This window comes from Rhinolophus hipposideros, assembly GCF_964194185.1.
Source record: "Rhinolophus hipposideros genome assembly, chromosome: 7".
NCBI classification, from domain to species: domain Eukaryota; kingdom Metazoa; phylum Chordata; class Mammalia; order Chiroptera; family Rhinolophidae; genus Rhinolophus; species Rhinolophus hipposideros.
The window spans coordinates 8,009,498-8,015,751 of record NC_138053.1 but is presented as its reverse complement, the minus strand read 5'-3'; positions in this window follow the sequence as shown (position 1 = coordinate 8,015,751).

Below are 6,254 nucleotides of genomic sequence, written 5' to 3'. Positions count from 1 at the left end.
GGTTGGACTGCGGCGAAAGGGTCAAGGCAATATATGTTGCAAAGTGCCTATATCCAGGACTCAGGCCTGGGTTTACCGACCTTGAAAAATCATTGTACTTTGCAGGCTTTCATTGTTTGTCTTACAAAATGAGTGCTTTCAACTAGGTCTTTGAAGGCAGGGTACAATTTTTGAGAAGTGCAGAGACCATAGTTTGAATCATGGCTCCTTGATCTTTGGGCAGATGACTAAACTTCTGAGCCTAGGGTTGGGGGGGGGTAGGTCTAATGGGGTCATGTGCCTGGTTTAGTATCTCTCTGGTACTCTCATCGTGTGTCAGATGAAGTAGTTCTTTGCATTTACAAATGTTGATAAATATACCATCTTGGGTTTTTCAGTCCTTCAGGGCATTCAGCATCCTTGGTTGGTGTGGGCCGAGTTCTCAACAGCCCACTATTGCTGGTGGCAGCTGTCAGGCTGTGTCTACCACCTGAACACATACGTGACCCGGGTGTCCTGCTACAACCAGCTGTGAGGAGGGGTTGGTCTACAGGGAGGAATGCCAGGGCAGAGGCTTTCCTCCTCCACGGTTTGGGTGTGTGTGTATGAAGGTGGGCGGGCACTGATCACATGGGAAGATGGCTTTTTAATTTTTTGAGAAATTTTAATTCACATTTTAGGAATAACACTGTATGCCTAGGTATTTGCCTGTGTGCTGAAGGAATTCACCTGTGTTGGCTCAGTCATCACTCAGAACCACCCTGAGTGCCTCGGCTATACCTGCCGTGGAAGTGACTGATGGGCCCAAGATCCTGCAACTCACTGATAAACCCACATGGGGGAGCCCCAGACTTCGGCCCTCCTGAGCTTTGCCTCCTGACACCAGGCTATTTCTGCTCAGCTAGAGGACTAAGACTGAACAGTAGCCAACATTCAGCGGCATTGACTGAGTTCTATAATGTGGGAGTTACTGAGAGTAGAGAGACGAATTCAGTGCTGTTGTGCGGGGGACCCTGCTCGCTGCACCATTTGTCATGCGGGGTGGCCTGCGGGGCCTCTAGTCCCACTCCCCACATAAGAACGCCAGCTATGGCTAGGCCAAAAGGGAACACCCACGGAGCCATAGATAGGGGAGTCTCACCTCCATAGTCTCACTGGAGGCACTATAGTCTCGTTGGAGGCTGCATCCACACGACCTGCAACCTGCTGTCCGCTTCTCTGCCTGCCAACCAACCGACTGACCAACCAATGCAGCCGCGGCAGTTATATCCGTGGCTAATTGGCTAACTGGTTACAGCTGACGCCAACTAGTTACAGCTGATGGCCATCTACTACCCGAGTCAGCACCTTTCACGTGAAGCCAAGAGCCTGGAAACTGCTCTCTGGGACTCTGTCCCCACAGATGCCTTGCTAGCAGGAGGGTACAGATACAGGCGATAGCCGAACAGTCAAGCATATTGAAAATAACACGCCAAGGCTCATCAGAAGCTGCTACCCTTATACCCTGTTCCTTTGGTGTAACTTCCCATTCCGAGTACCTGGAATTTGACAGAAGACGATTTTGCCCAGAAGATTTACACGGACACTCAAATTTCTTGAGATAAAATGCTGTCACTGCATTTTTTTCCAGTTTTAAAGTTCCTTAATGCAGTAGTTTTCAGACTTTTTCATCTCAGGATCCCTTTACACAACTCTTTATGTGGGGTATATCAAAACTAGAAAAGACTCGCTTACTTAAAAGTAATGAAAACTCATATGTTAAGGTAAATAACAATTTCATGAAAAGTAATTGTTTTTGGGAAACAAAAAAGAACAGTAGCACTGTTTTATAGTTTTGCTGATCTTTTACTAGATAGAGCTCAGCTGGACTCTCATAGCTGCTTCTGCATTCAATCTGTTGTGATATGTTAACTTGAAGTATTTGAAAAAAAATCTGGCCTCACAACAGTAAGTAGTGGAAAAGGACAGCCCTACAGAGTTGAGGTCAAGAAAGGTGTAATTCAGGAATTGCGTCATGCTCCGTGTTAGGCACCAAGGAGAGGTCCCCTTCCTCAGGCACTCTAGAATTTAAAAAACTTACTTTGTGTGAAGCAATTAAATAAAGATGATGAGGGAAGGGCAGGAGAGTAATTGTAAAGGAGTAAAGAATCCACCCTGGAGGGGCATCCACAGAGCACAATTCTCCATTCCCAGAAATTGGCGGATGGAATGAGATTTGGTGACGGGACCTTTTAGTGTAGCAAGGAAGTTGCTTGCTGTTCAGTGTGAGTGGTTTCCCTCTGCTCTATTTATGTGTCATTACCACATACACTGGCCTCTACACTGGTCAGCTGAAACAGCATGTTGACTCATTGGCTGATCCGAGTGGCTAAGAATGGCCGCTACCTTCTGGGTGCCCAGTTCTCAAAGCAAGCTTGGAGAAACAATCTTCTGAAAACTAGCTGGGTAACACTGTTCTCCATTTCCAGGAGTTGACAATAAGTGGTCACCAGCCTAATGAAAATAGTGAAATGTGGGATACTAGCTTGCTAATTATAGCCTGCTGGTTTGAATTTTCCAGTTTCTGGTCTGGAGAGGATTAATGTGGTTGAATCTGAATTCCACAAACCTTACCTCTAACCATAGATAACCTGTGGTCAGTGAGGAGTTGGGGCAAGAGTGGCTGGGTTACCCTGATGAGTCCTCAATACCTGGTCGGGAATGTTGATGTCTTCATACCTGGCAAGACAAAATGGACTGGAATTCCCCAACTTAAGTAATATTCTGAAATGGCACTTAAGTATCCATTCTATGGGAAAGTCAACAGGAATTCTTTTGGGGAACGTTATTTTTGGTTTTTATTTGAATAGGTAGTACAGGCACATTAATACAAAAGGGTGTAGTCTAAAACAGGTTTTTGTATTGCCTTCGAGCTACATTTTTAATGGGTTGTAAAGAAAATGCAAAGAGATAGCACGTTGCCCACAAGGCTTAAAATATTTACTATCAAGAGACTCTTGGATCATAGAAAAGGTTTTGTCTTGTGATTTTTAAATATGGATAATTAAAATTTGGTGGTCACAGTAAGTACCTCTTGAACTAGATTTAACCCCATTTAAAGGGTAGCTAGCTAGCTAAGTGGTATTGGGGCACTTTACCCCCAACACTTTATTTTGATAATTTTCAGACAAAAGGTGAAAAGAATGGCACAGTGACAACCAAATACCTACTCCTTGCTATGACACTTAACATTTTATCATATTTGCTTTATATTTCTATCTTGTGGAACCTTGGAAGTAACGACATTTTACTCCATGTTCGTATTTCTAAGAATAAAGGCATTCTCTTACATAACCACCACATTGTTACCACACCGAAGGAAATCAATAATTCCCTAGTATCAGCCCACATTCAAATTTCCCCGAATTGTCCCCAGAATGCCTTTAATAGCTTTGTAACCCCCCCCCACACACACACCAACTAGCATCTAATTAAAATTCATTAATTGGATTTCATTATCAGGTTCCTTTAGCCTCTGTTTCTCCCACCTCTTATGATACTTTCAAGAGAGCAGGTGGGGGCCGTCCCAGTGACTCAGGCGGTTGAAGCTCCATGCTCCTAACTCCGAAGGCTGCCGGTTCAATTCCCACATGGGCCAGTGGGCTCTCAACCACAAGGTTGCCGGTTCAACTCCAAGTTCCTCAAGGGATGTTGGGCTCTGCCCCCTGCAACTAAGATTGAACACGACAGCTTGAGCTGAGCTGCCTCCTGGATGGCTCGGTTGGAGCGCATCTTCTCAGCCACGAAGTTGCCAGTTCAACTCCCTGCAACTAGCAACAGCAACTGGACCTGGAGCTGAGCTGCGCTCTCCACAACTAAGATTGAAAGCACAACAACTTGACTTGGGAAAAAAGGCCTGGAAGTACACACTGTTCCCCAGTAAAGTCCTGTTCCCCTTCCCCAATAAAATCTTACAAAAGAAAAAAGAGCAGGCTACTTGGATCGTCTTACAGAATGGCCCATATTCTGGGTTTGTCCAGTTGTTTACTCCTGTGGCATTTAACTTGTTCCCATCCCTGTTAGGGCACATTGTTGTCTTGTGTAACCGTTTTAAATGATTCCTCCATCCAGCCTTCAGTGACTCACATGGAACTGAATTTGAATTGAACGGGCAGGCCGGGGCTGTCCCCCACAATCAGGTCCTGAGCAGCAGCCAGCACCAGGGCCTGCTACCTGAGCTATGTGGACTAAGCTGTGGTTCTGAACAACGGGTTAGAGGGAGGGCCTGCCTCCATGGGGACCATCTTGTTTTGAGTCTCCTAGGCTAGGTAGGGTATTGGACCTCTTCAAAACCCTCCTGCTCCTCCTGGATGGAAAAAGTATTACGAGGTGCCAATCATCACTTGCTTAGACTCAGCAAACCACCTCACACATGTGCTCATTTGGCCTGGTGAGTCCTGGTGGCCGGCAGCTGTTCTGCCTGTGTCTGGGGGAGGTGGTGAAACAGTGCATGTAGCCCACCACGTTCCTGGGAGTGCTCAGGAACAGGCAGATGTGTCTGAGAGGCTGCCTTCATGTTTAATCTGTATCAGGAGAATGAATTTAGGCTTGTTTTAACACAGTATTGGTGTTAACTAGTTCTTCCCACCATGGTGGACAAATCACCCCACTACTTACTGGCTCTTTGATGGGTGCCAAGAAGAGACACTGAAACCTTCAACCTCTTTTCAATCTTACTTAGCTTGAAGCCCAAGTTTAGAGGTGGGATTTTGCTGGTTGGTCAGTTCTTTAAAGTCTGGTGGAAGATTCATCTTGGATTCCATTAGGTTTGTTCTCAAAGCATATTGCCTTCCAAAAGTCTTGCCTCCCAAAATATGTCATGGTTTACAGGAGTTTTTGCCTGCTTCGTTTTAAAAGCATTCCTTTTGGGGAATGATGTGGTCCCTCGGTGATTAGTTCTAGGTTGGAGAATGGGAAGACTGAGTGAAAACCATTCTCTTGCCCTAAATTAGGTTACATTCAAAATACAGACAAGGTCAATTTAGGAAGTCAAGGATGGGTAACCAGGATAAAGTAGGAGCATCTTGTGGCTGACTGCAAGCATTTCCGTATGATCTCCCTAAATGCTATCCAGAGCTCTAAGAGGAAACATACTACATCGCACTGCTGGGCAGCAGGGCGTAAGCAAAAGGTGTAACAATTGCTCCCAGTGGCATAATAGGATTTAGATTTCCTTAGCCTAGCGGTGACAAGCCAAAGTGAACCTGGGTAGCAAGACATAACAGATTTGGCCTATCCCTCAAGGCTTCTGCACCCAAAAATGTACCAGCGACGACTGATCAGGCCGCCCCCGCCCCATTACTTGGGTTACCATACGGTTTGCAGGGCCTCGGGGGTGAAGGGGAGATTCAGCATCAACCGTAGAGCAAGTCCGCGCCCCGGCCCCGCCCCCACCTGGGTTGGCGGCGTCCTCTGCTGCCCCCCGCTGGGCGCCGCCCGCCTCTGCAGCTGGCCCGCCCGGAGGGAGCCCCGCCCGGGGTTTCAGCCAGGTCCCGCTTCCCGCGAGCCCTCACAGTACGCAGGTTTGGCCCGGGGGCCGTGACAGCAGCAAGCGCCCCGGAGCCCATCCCGCCCCGAGCGCCGACCCAACTAGGCGCTGTGTCCTCGGGCTTCTCTCTGGCCACTCCACCCCCAAACACCTGGGCCCTAGGCGAGTTCGCGTGGGTGAGCTGCTGCGGCCCTGTCGCGCGTGGTAGCCCCGTCGCGGGACTCGGCGAACCCCCACTCTGAAGAACGCGGGCCTTTGACGACCAGGGTCGTGGTTTCCAGGGAAGGCCAGACACCCACCGGTACAGGAGCCGCGACGCGGCCCGCCTGCTATCGCGGACTGTGGCGACAGCCAATCACAGGCCAGTGTGCCCGCTCCTCCAATGGTCGGCCTGTTGCTAGGGCCTGGGTCCCTGTGCCGGGATCCTCCTTCTGCCCACCTCTCTCCGCGTGTGCCTTTGTCACCCGGAGTCACCTGGCCTGGGCTCTGCAGAGCATTGTAACGCCGTATAGGGCGTCAGCGACATCTCCGGCCCTGTCTGTCGCCGCCGTGTCGGCGGAAGGAACTGGTTTGGGAGCGCGGAGCCTCAGGCTCCTCCCGGGCCCTTGACGCCCCGCCTGCCCCCCAGTTTCCGCATCAGAGCAGCGGACACTCGACTCCTAGCGTCCCGGGTGGGTCTGCTGTGCTTTCTTCCCTGCAGACCGCTCGTTCTGGAGCCCCCCCGGGAGGTCTGCCTCCGCAGGGGAAG